This window comes from Lutra lutra, chromosome 7 (assembly GCF_902655055.1).
Source record: "Lutra lutra chromosome 7, mLutLut1.2, whole genome shotgun sequence".
Taxonomy (NCBI): Eukaryota; Metazoa; Chordata; class Mammalia; order Carnivora; family Mustelidae; genus Lutra; species Lutra lutra.
This window is the reverse complement of record NC_062284.1, coordinates 136,047,555-136,065,384: the sequence shown is the minus strand read 5'-3', so window position 1 is coordinate 136,065,384 and position 17,830 is coordinate 136,047,555.

Below are 17,830 nucleotides of genomic sequence, written 5' to 3'. Positions count from 1 at the left end.
CCTGGGAAAAGGGCGGGGCGGGTAGCCAGGGCGTGGAAGAGGGGGCGGGGCCAGGAGGAGGAGGGAGCGGAGAGGAGTGGGGCGGGGAGGGGAGGGGAGGCGGGTCTGGGAAAGAGAGGGGCGGGGCGGTCTGGGAGGTGAACAGGAAGCGAAGAGGTTACGGTAGTGGCTGCGAGGTGGGAAAGGGGCGGGGCCAGAAGGACGGGGCGGGGCCAGAAGGACGGAGCCGGGCCGGGAGGTGGAGGGGAAGAGGCTGGGTGTGAGCATTAGGGGTAAAAGAAAATGTGGGGACTGAGGAAAGAGAGACTGAGCGGAGTCCTGCCCCTTTTCCCTCTCCCACCACTGAGAGATTGGAAAATTGCACGTTGATCTTTTGTGATCGTTAAAAAAAAAAAAGGAAAAAAAAAGCTTTCTGATTATGCAGAGTTGCGGGGGAATATCTTCCATTTTGAAAGCTTCCTCAGGTGTATCCAAAGGGCTGTTAGATTTAGGAGCTACTCTGTTCTGTTTTTCGTCCTGCCTCAAGAATGGGATGCTACAGAACTAAGCAGAAACAATTTGAGAGCCGTTAGCTTTTAAGTGACTAAACCCATTAAAAGTCTAAGCCCATTAAAGAAAGTTGTTAGATGCCTCTGAGATAAAAGTTTCACAAGACAGGAAATGTTTCTGAAGTAAGATATTGACAAGATTAAAGGAATGGGAACACCTCTGCGTCCCTGATTAATGATTTAGTGTCGGCATTTCAGGTAGTCTGGGGTAGGAAGCAAGCCGGCAGAGGGAATAATTCTGTGACATGGGGAGACCATAGAAAGCCCCAGAAAGATTCTGGAGCTCCAGCGTGACCCCATAAATGCAAAATGATGAGGGTATCTACAAGCAAGACACTGACACTGGGGAGAGAAGCTCCAAATCTGAGGGCGCCCTGTGTATAGGGAGGAGGTGTGGGCACCTACATCTTCTCCAAAACTCAGATATTATGAGGGTTCCCCCAGAATTTAACCACAAACCAGGAGCAAATGGGGAGGACCTAAATTTACTGTGATTTTTCACTTCATATACTGGGAATTCAAATTTTTAAAATCTGAGTGGAATAAAAATATACTGTGTTGCTTTGTCACATTTCAATTTTTAAGTGGGATTTTATACCTGTGTCCCAACAGAAGTATGCACGTGCACAGAGCAGAGTTTTAAAAAGACAGATTTTTTCCCCCTTCCACGAGGAAATTTTCAAGAGGGACTGATAGGGGGCTTGGTGGAGAGGGCATTTCAAACAGGGGGAACACCATGTCCAACAAACAGAAGTGTGAAACGTTAAGCTTTTTGTTTTGTTCGTTTTATTTATTTATTTGGATTTTTACTAGGAGAGCAGATTGAGGAAAAGAGCACCAGAACATGGATCTGCAGATAATAAAACACATGATAATCATGGTAAGCCAGACACGAAAGCTCAGCCTTTATCTTGTCGACAGTGGGAGAAATGCAATTGGGCTTCCATCTTAAAATACTCAAGGAGTATGAGTTGGAGGCATTTATAAGACTCAAAGCAGAGAGTCCATTTAGGAGACATTTGCAAACTAAATGATGTCTACACTCACACAAAGGCAGTAGTAGCTGAGGGAAGAGAAAGGATTACAGATATTTAGGAGATAGAATGGGAAGGGATTTAGTGACTAACAGATGAGCATGATGAGGGAGACAGAGAATGATTTCCAAGGTACTGATTTATTAGACTAGATGCCATTAATCAGATTAGGAATGACAGGTAACAAGTGAGTAGATGAAAAAAGGGATAATGATTTATTTTTTAACATGTCCATGTCAAGTGTTGTACATGAAGTCTCTCCAAGACATTCTGTACACTAGGGTTTCTCAGCCTTTGCACTGTTGACATTTTGGGCCAGATAATTCTTTGCTGGATGTATGGAGAGCTGTCCTATGGTTTGTAGGATGGTTAGCAGCATCCCTACCTTCTAGTTTTTTCCTGGCTCCTCGGGGGTCTCTTAGAAGCTTAAAGGGGCAGGAAGAAGCTCTGGGCTACAGTATTGTTCTACAAATATATCTCTACAACAATGTTGAGGCTGTTCTATCTGGATGAAGGGACAGCCTTTGGGAAGAGAGGGGCTGAGATGACATGACTGGGTTTATCTCTTGGGACTGGGCATGGAACTGCCTTACTCCTGATACTGTGCCCCACAAATTCCTGGGCATGATTATGAAATGGAAATGGATTTATGCGAAGTGACAAGAAAACTCCATAAATCTCTCTTGATATTAGAACAATGTAGACCAACTACTTCATTTATGCTAATGTTCTGGAAATCCACAGAATAAAAGGATAAATACATCATAATGTTTTGTACGGGTATCCTACAAGAAAAGGGTTCTAACAAGTATGAAATGTATGGGTTTTTTTTTTTTCTCTCACTCTCTTATTTAGTGAGGAAAAAGCCAACTACTTCATAATATAGACCGGGACAGAAAATTATCTCAGAATTCCTTAGGAAGTATTGAAAAGTTACCTTGGAACTCCTGAGAGTGGCCCTGATGGTCCAGGGAGAGATATGGTACCAAATATTTTGTTGTTTAAGGGTTATAAGAAAATCTACACCACCGTTTGTGGCAAAGACCAAAACTTGGCGTGGGTTAGTACCTCTGAAGGCAGCAATTCAAAAAAATCTGAATAGTAAGAATTCAATCCTAGAATCCCAAACATAGAGCACAGGTTAGCTTAACACAGAAGAAACAGAATCCTTGGGATGCCTGGGTGATTCAGTTGATTAAGCGACTGCCTTCTGCTCAGGTCAGGATCCCAGAGTCCTGGGATTAAGTCCGGCATCCACTTTGGGCTCCTTGCTCAGTAGGGAGCCTGCTTCTCCCTCTGCCTACCGCTCCCCCTGTGCGTGTTCTCTCTCTCTCTCTGACCAAATAAATAAAATCTTAGAAAGAAAAAAAAGAGAAGAAAGAAAGAAAGAATCCCTCCAAGAACCTCTTCTTGGATTCGTATTCTCATTGCAGGACGGTGGCCACGTATCCATGAGATTGTGTAGCAGTAAACCTCGTAACACTCCATGAGTCATCAAAAAGAAATAGCAAAGCTGGACTAAACTGATCAAATTCCAGTATGACATTCAAAGACAGCTAACAATTCTCACACCCTTAAGGTTGAGTATGCCCCTGAGATATCTGGCTAATTCTGGAGTGAAGTACAGGAAGTATCCCAAGGAAGATCATTGACTGATGACTGATATGGCAAGGAGGGCCCCAAAGGTGATGCTGAAAGTCAAACTGCTAAATCTCCAGTGACAATCCCAGCAAATTTTGGGAGGGGGATGGTTGTGGCAATAGCTTGGATATCTGCTGGTAGATCTGGCTTTATCCTTAGGGTCCTTCAAATAAAGGATTAGATGCCTTCCTAAACAAGATTACAGGGAAGAAGAAAATAGTAATTCCTAGATCTTTTTCTTTTAAGATTTTATTTATTTATTTATTTGACAGAGAGAGAGAGAGACAGTGAGAGAAGGAACCCAAGCAGGGGGAGTAGGAGAGGGAGAAGCAGGCTTCCCGCCAAGCAGGGAGCCCGATGAGGGGCTCCATCCCAGGACCCCGGGATAATGACGTGAGTCAAAGGCAGACGCTCAATGACTCAGCCAGCCAGGTGCCCCCTGTTATTCCTAGATCTTATTAGTAATGAAATTGCTCATAGTGTTCTCATATTATCTTTTTTAATCTAGGCTATTTCAGCACATATGTCCCCATTTCTAGCCAATTATTTTTTTCTTTTCTCATTATTAATGTCACAAAGGTTTATCTAATTTGTATTTTTTAAAGAAAAGTTTTTAGTTTGATTGACTCACTCTATGCTGTCTTTTTGTATTTCACTTATTTCTGCATATATATATATATATTTTTTTTAAAGATCTTATTTATTTATTTGATGGACAGAGATCACAAATAGGCAGAGAGGCAGGTAGAGAGAGAGAAAAGGAAGCAGGCTCCTTGCCGAGCAGAGAGCCTGATGCAGGGCTCGATCCCAGGACCCTGGGATCATGACCTGAGCCGAAGGTAGAGGCTTTAAACCACAGAGCCACCCAGGGGCCCCTTCTGCTTATATTTTTATTCTTTTTATTTTCTTTGGCTTTATTCTGTCAATCTTTTCCTAATTTACTGAGAAAAACATTTAGCTCATTAATTTTCAGGCTCTATCCATTTCTTAAATAAGCATGCAAGGCTATAAATTTTCCTTGGAGAAACATTTTCATTGTATACCTCAAGATTTGATATATAGTGTTTCATTATCATTTCCTTTAAGCATTCATTAAGTTCTAATTCAATTTATTCTTTGACATATCAGTTTACTTATAAGTGTGTTTTCAACTTCCAACTACATAGAATTTCTAACCTATCTTCTTGTTATTTACTTCTAACTTAATTGTATTGTTTTCAAAGAATGTGTTCTACATAATACCTGTTCTTTAATATTTGTTTAGACTCGCTTTATGCCTTATATGAATCATGTGTGCTGAAGAGGGGTATGTATCTGGGACACCTGGGTCACTCAGTCAGTTAAGTGTCTGCCTTTGGCTCAGGTCATGATCCCAGGGTCCTGGGACTGAGCCCCGCATCCATCCTGCTCCCTGCTCAGTGGGGATCCTCTGCTGCTCCCTCTGTTTGCCACCCCCTGCTTGTGCTGTCTCTCTTTCTCTGACAAATAAATAAATAAATAAATAAATAAATAAACAAACTCTAAGGGGGGAAAAAAAAGAAGGATATGTATCCTTTAAGTGTTGGATACAGAATCTGGAAGCATGAAATACTCCAGCTTCTCAAAATTGTCTTTCTTGATCTCCATGCCATGACCTGCTTCTAGTATCTTGCTGCTTCTCAGACCATTCCTTTTCTATCTCTTACATTGGCTTCTCTTCCTTTGTTTTACCTACAGACTTTCTTTTTTCTTCTTTTTTTTTTTAAAGATCTTATTTATTCATTTGATAGAGAGAGAGAGCATGAGCAGGGGGAGAGGTAGAGGGAGGAGCCGACTCCCTGCTGAGCCAGAAGCCTGATGCAGGACTCGATTCCAGGACCCCGGGATCATGACCTGAGCCAAAGATAGATGCTTAACCATCTGAGCCACCCAGGTGCCCCTACCCATAAATTTTCTAATCCTTAGTTCCATGCATCATCTTTTCTATCTTTTCTTTTCTTTTTTTTTTTTTTTTTTACTCTCTTCTCTAGACTATCCAATTCCTACGGTCTTCATATTCCATCTGTGCCATCATGGGTTACAAAGTAGCCTAATCCTGACCTTTCCCCAGAGTTCCAGAAACATATTTGCAACTGCCAACTGGACAGCTCCAGCTGGCTGTTCTACGTCCTGGATTGCAGGATTTTCACTCTTGCCTGTATTCTTGCCCTTAGCTAAGAAGGCTTGCCACCCCTCTCCCTTGCTGCCTGTATCCAGTGAAGCATCAAGTCCTGTCCATTCTCCCCAGGCTCCTGTCCTGCATGAGGCTCCTCCTTGGCATTGCCACTGCTGCTTTTCTAATCCCAACACCCAATCTGTCTTGCCTGAACATTGTTGCTAGGGGAACTTTACTTTTAAAAGTGCTTTCTTGGGCTTCTGGGTGGCTCAGTCTTTAAGCATCTGCCTTCCCCTCCGGTCATGATCCCTGGGTCGTGGGATCAAGTTCCGAGTCAGGCTCCCTGCTCAGTGCAGAGCCCATTTCTCCTTCTTCACTTCTCTTGCTTGTGCTCGTGTTCCCGCTCTCGCTGTGTCTTTCTCTGTCAAATAAATAAAATCTTTAAAAAAATAAAAATAAAAGTGCTTTCTTGTTCTAAAATCTCTACTGACTCCCTGTTTTCTGCCCACAGGACATAAGTGTGCCCCAGCTTGCTTTCAGCTTTATCTCTCAACTCCAAACCACCACCCAATACACTGAACCCCTACAACACTGGGCTGCTCATAGATTCTGAAACTGCACAGGATGTTGATGTCTTTGAGTCCTTGGAAGTGGTTCCACCTAGAAACTTTGAATGCCATTTTCTCTCTTTCCTCACACCCTAAGCTCAATATCCAGGAAAACAAATGTGTATGCATGCACAGGCACACACACACACACACACACACACACACACACACACGCGCGCGCGCGTAGAAAGACCTACTCATGTGTAAGCAAGATTAGAATGATGGGGAAAGTATTTTAAAGTTTATTGCTCTGCATATGTTGACAATTAGGGACTAATATAATTTAGTTGGAGGAGAGCGGGTGAGTAGGGAGAAGCCAGGGAACGGTTAATAATACCTTTACTAGCAAATCATCCACTTCTCTTCATTTTCTCTTCTGCTGACTTGTTAGGAAATTTTCTTAAGTCCCCCATGAAATGATAACATGTTCATTTCCACTTCTCCTCAAACACCTAATTGTCCAGGCATTTAGATGATTGGATGATCTTATCTCCCAATCCACTTTCATGTTACTTTCTCTTGGGATTGGTTGCCTGGTAACTCTGATACCAGGCTTGCCTTCCTAATAATTATGCTTTTTGTATTCTCCAGTAATTATCTCCTGCTGAGTTTTCTTGTGGTTTACATTTTATTTCTAGATCAAAATGTGTGGACATAAAAAAATAATAGTATTTTCTTAGGACCACGTATGGAGTATATTTATGTAATAACACTTACCAAACAATCTTGGTGGGAAGAAAATTTCTGGGCTCATTTTCCATTTCCTGCCAGATAAAGTGCGCCTTCCCTTCACAGATCTCTGTCCTTGTGAGTATGGATTTATGTGAACCTGACATATAATGTGAGATAATTCTTAACTTTCCTGTGGGTGCTCAAGTGTAAGCGTCAATGTCATTTCATAGATCCATATTAAAAGAAGATTTTAAAAATTGACTTTAAAAACAGAAAAAAATGTTTGAAACGACAGACTTTGTTAAACAGTGCCTTTTCTTGTCATGAGTTCTTCCTAAATTATATTACCCGAAGAGTATCAATGCATATACCATTTGGACATACAGTATATCCATGTAAAATGTAAAACCATATCGTACATGTGCTAACATTCAGGGCTTTGTATTGCATTTTATTTTGTTGTTTTTTAAGAATTAATGTGAGATTTATTTGGACAGCCAGGCATATAGTCATCATTACCACACTTAATATGAGGTGTTAAATATTTGATCCAATTTTCTTTCCTGAATAAGTTCTTCCTTCCTATCCCAGTCAGTTTTGAAAACAATAGTAGAAGAAGAGCAGCCAAATTCCAAACTGAACTCCTCAGAATGAGGTCTTGGGAGTGGGTCTGAAATTGGGGTAGATATTTGCTGATTTTGTGTGAATCAAGGAAGGATCTTCAGTGGGCTCTTGGTTGTTGAGGTCGTTGTACCAGAACAGGTAGTCCTGTTTAAGTTGGGACCTTAGGCCAACCATGGCCTTGTGCCTTCCATAGTTTCCTGAGATTCATCATATTCACCTGGGTGGAGCATATGGGGCAGGTGGCCAGGTGCAATGGTTTGTCAGGACTTTGCATTTTAATATGTCATCTACTAACCTGAGAATATCTGTCTGATTCATGGACAGGTCACTCAAAGAAACAATTTGTCTTTTCAGAATTCATTCATCTATTCATTTTTATTTATTCATTCGCTTCTCAGTTGTGGATGGACACAGAATGACCCTGTGAACCAATATTGTAATACAAAGTGAGAAGTGAGGTGATACAGGTTATTACAGGTTTTTAGAAGAAAAGTCAACTGCAAAGCTGTGGAATAATGGGGGAAGGTTTCTATTCTCAACATGTTTAAATTTGTGATTTTAGATGAATAAGACATAGTTGTACACATGTATATACTCAAAGATGAAACAAGTCATTCACAATTAATTTTTACTGCAAATTCTATTACCTTCTCTTGGCAGAAAACTGTATTTACATATAAGAGCTGGTCAGATCCCAAAAGCTAGATTAGAAATCACAATGAAATCTGTAGCATTTTGATATAGGATAGAAATAAATTTGACTCTGACATGTCATTAAATTGAAATAAATGGTATTAAAAGATCACACCTGTGTGTATAAATTCAATAAAAATACTTTTCTTTAATCAAGCGTAGGGAACATAGGTAGAAAGAACTTATAAACATAGGGTCTTTAAGTTATTTGATTATGTCAATATTGCTTCTTATCAGTGCAAAGTATTAAAAATACCTGAATGGACTCTAAGAATCCCCTAAGTACAAAAACTTGATCCTGGCTTAATAATAGTTCTTGATAGAACTAAATTTAGAATATCACTACTGCATGATAGTTCCATGCAATTTGTTCAACCATACTCCATAAGATACAGCTGTGGTAAATGTTAAGGAATAAATAAACTAGAATTGGTAATGACAATTACCTTGGTCATTCAAGTCACCCAAACTAATACAATTCTAGGCGTAAAAGGTAGTTTAGCTAAAACATAACAAAGTTAAAATACAACTGAATTGGAGAAAATATCAGCAAAAATAGAAATAATAGTTAACATTTACATATGAAGCACTTACAATATGTCAGGCACTGTGCTAAGCACTTTAAAAAGGTTGCTGCAATTGACCCTCCCAACAAACTCATGCGTGGTGACTATTAAATCTCCAACTCACAGAACTAGAGGGTAGAATGGTGGCCTCCAGGAGCTGAGGGAAATGGAGAGATGTTGGTCAAAGGGTATAAACTTTCAGTTGTGAGACGGATAAATTCTGGGGATCTACTGCACAGCGTGATGGATTGTAGTTAATAATATTGTACTATATACTTGGAATTTGCTAAGAGAGTAGATCTAAAATGTCTTCACTACCCAAACAAACCCACACACGCACACACAAAGGTAACCGTGAGGTGATATGTGTGTTAACTTGATTGTGTAAACATTTCACAATGTATACGTATATTAAATCATTACATTTTACAATATAAATAAATATAGTTTTTATTTGTCAGTCATACTTCAATAAAGCTGGGAGGAAAGGTTGCCGACTTACTTATGAGAGAACAGAAGCTTAAGGAAGGTGAGCAAGTCACTCAAACTCACAGTGATGAGTGGTGGAGCCCAAGCTCCAGATGCTTTTCCTCTCTCCTGTTTTGCTCTTCTGCCCTTAATGTACTGAACATAACAACTAAAATTTGACCTAATAGCAAAAGATGAGTATGGGGCGCCTGGGTGGCTCAGTGGGTTAAAGCCTCTGCCTTCGGCTCAGGTCATGATCCCAGGGTCCTGGGATCAAGCCCCACATCGGGCTCTCTGCTCCATGGGGAGCCTGCTTCCTCCTCTCTCTCTGTCTGCCTCTCTGCCTACTACCTGTGATCTCTCTCTGTCAAATAAATAAATAAAATCTTAAAAAAAAAGAGATGATGATGATGACTCCTAGAAGAGGAATGCGTAATTTGCTTAGCCAGAGAAATCATTGGTGCAAAGACACAGAAGTGGAAGGGATTTTGTTCAAAGGAGAGTGGGGATATTATGCCTTGAGCATATAATATGATGCTAGAAAATGAGACAGAAAGAGACTTAACTTGCTTTGGAGTTGTTTTTGTTGTTTGTTTGTTTATTTGTTTTCTGCTTAGGAGTTTTGATTTGATCCTAAAGGCATTGGCTAGTCAATGGAGGCTTGTATTTGATAATAGGAACTCAGATGTCAATGTGGAGGGAGAATTGGATACATACTATGCATTAGTTCCTAACAATCCAGACAAGAGGTGATGCTGTACTAATCTATGGCAGGAACTATGAAAGTAATAAAGATAAGGACCTTGCAGGGGTAAGAGAAATTTGCTCTTCTCCCCCAGGGCAAGAGACACAAGCACTTTAATCGACTATTGGCTATGTGCAAAAATGGGAACGGTCAGCAAAGGAACGCTGTCCTGAGTTTTTCACACATCAGTAATGTTTCCCACTGTGGGTTCTTCTTTACCAGTCCAGATGGGGAGTCATCATTTGCGGACTTCAGAGGAAAAAGTAATTATAAAATTCATTAGGCTTCCCGAATAAAGAAGTGTAATATCTTCCAAGAAGATAATTAAACTACCATGGGCAAAGAGCCTCATCTGTGTAATTTAAAGCAATGTAGCAGGTCATTGTTTAGTGTCTCAAATCTAGTCTACACGTAGCTAATTCATAATCATGCTCCATCTGGCCAAAATTAGTCACATTATTCTGTAGGCCAAGCAAAAATACTGCTTTTGTTTTAGAGGTTTCAATATTCTATCTAATGTTGTCTAATGTGCATCTGGATTATCCATTCTCTTTTTCTCAATATATTTGAATCTTGCTAGAGTGAAAAAAAAATAGAATCTATAACATGTAGAATAAATAGGTCTTGTTTCAAGAGCCCAGAGCCTTTAGTAGAAGGAGTTTAGGATGGAATATTCTTATACCTATTTAAAAGAAAAGGAACCCAAACAGATGTGGGCCAAACTGGCAGGTGTTGAAGTGGTCAATTAGGATAACACACTAAAATGAAAATAACAAGCAAATCTTTTTATTTACTTACTGCAACAGTATAAACAAGAAGGAAAAGAGAAGGGCACTAGCTCACCAGGGCACTAGTGTTCCATTTCTCCCCATGGCATGGCACCAGGCAGGGATCGAATGGAAGCACAGATGGGGATATCATCTCACTGCCAAGGAACCCTGAACAAAACCCTTGCTTTTTTGATGGACTTGTGGGGCCGCAGGAGGGAAGAGGGGAAAGGGCTTGGTGTGAAAAGGTACTGAGTCCAAGTGGAGAAAACTGCCTTGGCCAAGCTCTTGGTGGAAGTGCTTGATAAGTGTCTCAACAACCTCCCCCCCAATAAAGAGGCCTCCAAATAGAGGTGCCTATAGGCTGGGAATGCTGATATGCATCTGAGTATGGCAGGCTCAAAAAGGGCCTGAGTCCTTGACTACAATGCCCTCCAGATGTACTGGCTGTGCACCAAATCTGGTATGGGGAGGGCAGCTTCCCCTGGGGAGCCTGCCAGGCAAAGCCTTGTTATTGCCTGTGGTCAGACCTGACAGGTCACACATGGGATTTTTTGCCTGGAGCCACAGTTCTCACGGGGAATCCAGGAGATGGCAGATCTGGTAGTAATGAGGTGGACTCAGCCGTCCAGCACGCCGGTCTGCCACAAGCCATAAATTGTGAATAGAGGGCATAAAGGAAATTTTCTGGTCTAATGTCATGCAATTACTAAAAGTATTCAGCAGTTTTGATCTTATATATCTGGGAATCCCAAGACCAAAGATTAGACCTAGGGCTGAGAGGAGAAACTGGCATTTTCCTTCTTAGTTCCCAGCTCCACTGGCTTCTCACTCATCTGTAAAACTGACTTGGAGGAGGGAAGGGAAGGGGAAAGGAGTGGTGCTCTGAAAATGTTTGCCCTTCCTCAGCCCTGTGAGCACTCACTTTGTCAGCCTCCATCACGGGAGAAGGCGACATCAGCAGCTACTGTGTACTTTCAGAACACTGGCAAGTCCCCCCATCTGGGCTGGATGCAAGTTACATCTCAGATGTGTCTTAAATTTGTTCCCTCATTCCCACTCTCGCTGCCTCTCACTTAGACTATTGTAATAGACCTCTGAGTACTGTCCCTACTTTTGGCTTATTTTTCCCACTGGAATATCTAGGAAGTAATAAAGGACCCAGAACTGAAGCCTCTTTGGAAGTTACTTCTGTAGAGGTGATCACTGAAGCCCATGGGTATGAACAAGCTTTCCTAGTCGGTGACATAGGATTAAGAAACAACCACCAAACTCTTCCACTAATGAATTATGGAAAGAGCACACACCCAGTTTTTTCATTTATTCAATAAATAATTATCAAGATTTATTTTTATGCTGTTGCTACATGCTGGGGATTAAGAAATTCTTCCCAGGACATAATGAAGGCAATGGGGTGGGGTTTTCAGCCAAGCCCGACAGGCCGGATGAACAGGTTTCTCTGAATGGGGCAGGAAGGGGGGAAAAGCGGGGGAGAAGGTAGGAGAAAGGAAGGGAAATGGAAAAATGTTGACATGAAGAAACATCCTGCTATATTCAAAGTTTTGCCAACATTTCCCTCTGGATATTGGGGCTTAAGGGGATAATGAGTAAGATGACTGAGTGTAAGATACAGCAAGAAGCAGATTGCATTGCAGTAACCGGAGGGCTCATATTCCACTGGAGAAATAGATTTATTTATTTATTTGAGAGAAAGAGAGTGCAGGGACGGGGTGGGGGAATGGACAGAGAGAGAGGGAGAAGTGGACTCCCTGATGAACAGGGAGCCCCCACGAGCTGCCAGCTGATCCCAAGACCCTGAGATCATGACCTGAGCCAAAGTCAAATGCTTAACTGACTGAGCCACCTAGGCGCCCTGAGGATTTTTTTTAAGTGTTATTTATCTGAGAGAGAGAGAGAGCGCATGAGTGCACATGAATGGGGGGAGAGGCAAAGGGGGAGAGAGAGAAGCAGACTGCCAGCTGAGTGCAGAGGCCCCTCCAGTTCAGGGCTCGATCTCACAACTGAGACTGAGATTATGAGTAGAGCAGAAATCAAGAGTCAGATGCTTAACTGACTGAGCCACCCAGAAGTCCCATAGAATTTTTTATTTAGAGTAATGAAAAGGTCAGATTCTGGCAGTTACATGAAAGACAGGTTGTAGGGTATAGTGACTGGAGACACTTCAGCCTATATTCTAAGTGAAAAAGAACATGGGTTTGAGTAGGGAAAATAACAATGGCATCAAGAGGATGGACATCGGGAGGGTATGTGTTGTGGTGAGCGCTATGAATTGTGTGAAAGTGATGAATCACAGAACTGTACCCCTGAAACAAATAATACTTTATATGTTAATAATTAAAAAATTAAATAATAAAGAAAATTTAAAAGAGGAAGGAATGGATGTGATGGACATCCAGTAGAATTTAAAGGACTTAGTGACTGAAAGGTTTTGGGAGTGAGGCAGTCCAAGGTGACTCCCAGTTATTTGAGTTGAGTGAATGGGTGGATATCATTCATATCTCTTTGGGGCCATTAAAATAGCCCTCCTTATTGATCTTCGGTCTTTACCCTTTCCAGTTTATCCTTAACATTCCCATCAGAGTGATATTTCTAAAATACAATTTTTATATATCCTATCACTTAAAATTTCTCGTTGCTACCTATAAGTCTGCAAAAGAAAATCTGTTCGGCTTACTTTGGGGTTCTTGGCAGAGAACAGTGCAGCCTCACTAAAAACACGTATTTTTTATAGCCTACATCATAAGGACATAACACTATACAATTATTCCAAGAGTACCTTGGAAAGCAGTTCCCAAATCCCTGTGTATTTTTATTACTTTCTGGAAAGACAATAACCAATGGTCAAAATATCAAGCCCCCCATATTCTTGACAAGTTGTCTTTTTCTGTCACCGTAAGGTCCCAGACACACCAAGGAGTTAATTGCGTTTTCTTACCAACTGTGGATCTGGCCCCAAACCAACATAAACACCACCTAGCACAGGCAGCTCCCAAAACTCTAGATGAAACACAGATGAAGGGATTTCTTTGGCTCCATACTCCTAGACCTATTCTCTAGTCATTACTCACAAATAGTTGTCATCTTAGAAACAAAGAACTGAAAGTGACCTAGGGAAAAGAAGCTTCTCCATGTCCCTAAATCTCTCAGATTTTATGAGCCAGAAATTTTACACTGGCAGCTGCTAGGCCAAATTCCACTTGCAAACATCTTTTGCCAGCCAACACACTGATGGTTTAAAAAAATAGTAAAATGGTTTTAAAAAGATAGTGAAATCCTTATCCCTTCCCTACTGTCAAAACGTGAAAAATGAGTTTGCAGTAGGGTTGGGGGCACTCAGTACATTTTGACATTCCCCAATCAATAGGAGCTAGAATAGTATTCCTCTTTGGATGGAGTATTTGGCTTCTAATTCATCACCCTTGGCCCAGTTCCCTCATGTGGGTTAGGCCTCTTGATCATTGATGTGCATACAAATCACCTGGGAAATGTTAAAATTCAGATTTTTGATTCAAGAGTTCTTGGATGAGGCCCAAGATCTGTTCTCAGGTAATGCTAACACTGCTGGTCCAGAAGCCCTACTTTGGTGACAAGGAACTAGGTAGGTAGCAGGGTACTCATGTGCTCTCCTTTGGAGCCAACAGTCTGGTTTTGGATTCTAGTCCATCCACTTACTAATTGAGCCATTCTGAGAGAATTTCCTGCATTAAGGAGGGCTCAGCTTCCTCATTTAAAAAAAAGATGCTAATAATAATCCTTAATTCAAAGGAGTTTAGAAAAGATTAAGTGAGTCATTGTACATGACAGGCCTCAAGAAGAGTGCGTGACACACAATAAGAAATCAATCAATGTTAATTATTATGATTCATTTTTGAAGTTATCATGGGTCATTCCCTTCCTTAAAATTATGGAATGGTTTTCCAGTGGCCTCGGCATGAATTCCAGACTCCTTGACATGGATTACAATGCTCTTCATGACCTGGCCCTTATTTTCCTCTCCATCCTCATCTCTCTATTTTTTGTCCCGAGCGAGACATTTAATCTCTCTCATCTTGATCCCACTGCCCTAGGAGTTCTCTTTACCTAGAATACTCTTCTGTTTCTTTATCCAGTCAACTCCTAAAAGCCCTTCAACATTTAGTTGAATCAACTCAAGTTACTTGAGTTGGAATTCTTCCCAGACCCTTCCCATCACCACCGTGAGTTATAACGATAGCTCTCTTACGGGCTCCCACAGCATTGAGGGCCCATCTCTGCCACAACACTTCCCACATTATATTGTAATAGGTTGTCTGTCTCTCTTCTTTGGGGAAACTCCTGTGGTCATAAGCTTTCAATTAATGTCCACTGTGGAGTTAATGAATGAACAAATGACTAAATATGTTCTTGGTGCTCTTGTAGAGCTCTGTTAGCCCAAATGCTTTTATGAGGCCTCTTAGTTCATGGGTCACAGATCTTTGACCTTTAAGGATCCAGACAGGCTACCGCCCCATCCCTCCCTTCCCAGGGATGTACACATACTCATCACTGCCATGACCCCACCAAGTAACTGATAACATAACAGCCCTAGGGGTAATATTCAGACATTGTAGTAGTTCTTGCATTTTCAGATTCAAGAATACAGCCAATCGAGGTATGGATGTGGGGCTCAACCATCAGCTAAGCTACTAACCCAGAACAGTGATTTTAAACCTACATTCAGCAGACTCAATTCAAATGCTAGGTGCTTTGCTTAAACCATATTCACTTAACCATTTTAACTCATTTTCTGGCCTCTGAGGCCTCTTACAATCTTGCTCCAGTCCACTTCTCAAACCAGGTCTCACTGCCCTCACCGTACTCCAGCCACACTAGCCTACTTTTGGTTCCTGAGGTATCTAGTTACCGTCTGCAGGATCTTCACAGCAGCTTGTTCCTTGACCTGAGATGCATACTTCTCCCAGCCGCCACACCTATACACACATACAGACTCTAGACTGTCTCTGCCTCCTTTTCACCTCCAGAATGCAAGCTCCTTGAGGCCCAGACTTTGTTCTTGTTTTAATTTTTCTTCCCCGCTGCTCTATTTCGAACACTTAGTGCCATAGGAAGAGCTCAATAGATACTTGTTGAATGTTGAGTGAATTAACACTTCCTATAAGGTCACTATTTAACCTTGACGACCCCCCCCCCCATGCTCACCCATTTAAGGGCAGCCTCCCCCGTCCTGCCTCACTTTAATTCTAGATGAGCTTCCTACTGGGTTTGTTTTTATGACATCTATTACTGATGGTAAATATTTTCATTTGTTCACCTTTTTCTTCTTCTTGTATTATCTCCAACAGACTGGAAGAAACAATATTAATTTTGTTCAGTGTCTGGCACCTAGTACTTAGTTGATAAATATTTTTTCTTTAGAATTGTTCAGTGAAAATTAACTGGCCAAAGATGAATAGTGGCACTATTATTTCATTTTATTTGTCTGACATACAAAATCCTACAAAAGTTTCAGAGCTGTTGTAGCTTTAAAATAGGAAGAAACCACTAGTATTAACTTAATAAAGTCAGAATGGGAAAAAGCCTTAGATGTTATGAGACCCATTTTCCTTGCTCTGCAGATAAGTAAATCAGGACACAGGAAAGGGATCGAATTGCACAGATAGTTAGGAGCAAGACTGGAAATAAAACCCAGGATTTCTCATTGTACATGATTCATTCATCAATGAGGAATGATTTAAGTCTTGACTTATGTGCTCAAGATGAAGGTAGGCTTATGCAGTGGTTCTTAGCCCTGGTTGCATGCTGCAATCACCTGGAGAGCTTTAAAGAGTACTGACGGCTGAGACCCAACCCCAGAGATTTTCATGGAATTTGGTTAAAAATCCTGATGCCCAGGCTACAGTCCCAATCAAATCAGAATTTCTGGGGATGGGACCTGAGCATCATCATTTTTAAAGATTCCCACATGACTCCAGCATATAGCCAGGATTGAGAAACACAGTTTAAGAGGAAGAAAGGGATGTACATATTTTGATTCATTTGAAAACGGAACTCAAGACTCTTGGCTAATATCAGTCTAAATTCCTTGACCAGGTTTTCTTCCCTAATTATCAGTTCTTGGCAAGTCATTTGTAAAGAGCCATCCCCAACTTATCAGAATAGAGCCAACCGTCCTTGCAGGTCTGGATCAATTAATTTTGTAAATAAGGACTTTTGAGATGATTTTCATAGTCAAGTTCACAGTAATCCAAGGTAGACAGGAAGCAGGGTTGATTTCTTTGTGATACTCTCTACCCAGAAGAAACTTCCAATGGTTAAGAGGAACAAAACATATAAACTCATAGGAAGAAAACAGCTACTACATAAAACAAAACAAAACAAAAACAAACAAAATCTTACAAAAGGAAAGCTTACAGATATTTTAACACTTATTCAAAATGTTATTCATGGAAATAGGAATGTTTTTAAAACCTCAGATTATATTTATGTCAAAGGGATTTAAATCACTTACTAAACTACCATCTTTTTCTTTCAAATTCATTATGTTATTCTAAAATGTTTCCAGAGTCTGGGAGTTTTGACTGCCAGATCTGATCACTCTGGTGACATCTTCAGGTGTTCTACAGCAAAAGCAGGCAGGACACCTGAAACTTCTCAGTAGGTCCATTCAAAGACAAGTCCAGGTTGCTACTTTTTAGGAACAGATTTTTCCATTTATAAAGTAGTATTTGGGCTTGTTCAGGAAAAACTGCATTCACTTCTATTATGCTCATGAAGAGTTCACTTGTAGCCAGTTTCTGGAGGTGGTGGTAGTAATTAGACCAATTACACAAAGACCGCATTTTGATAATCATGTATTGTCAACAAATGACTCACAGTTTTGGTATCTGCAGCTGGTTAAGAAAATCCTGTGGAGGCACAGTCACCGTGGCTCACGCCTTCTCAGTGTAGGCAATGGAAACTGGTGGGGGTATAAAAAAGTCTTACCCTCTTTAGTCATAAAGCACAGCTATACATGCCGTTCACAAACAAATATGTAATATATCAGCCCTGTTAAAATTTCACAGAGACCACGTATTATATGATTCCTTTTATATGAAGTGTCCAGAAAGGCAGATCTATAGAATTAAAAAGTACACTAGTGATTGTCCAGGACTGGGAGAAATGAAGGTGGAGGGCTAGGAGTAACAACTAGTGGGAACAGGGTTTATGTTGGGGTTGACGGAATGTTCTAATATGGATTGAAGTGATAGTTGCACAACTCTGAATATTCCAAAAACCATTGATTTGTATCCTTCAAATGGATAATTGTACAGTATGTGAATTATATCAC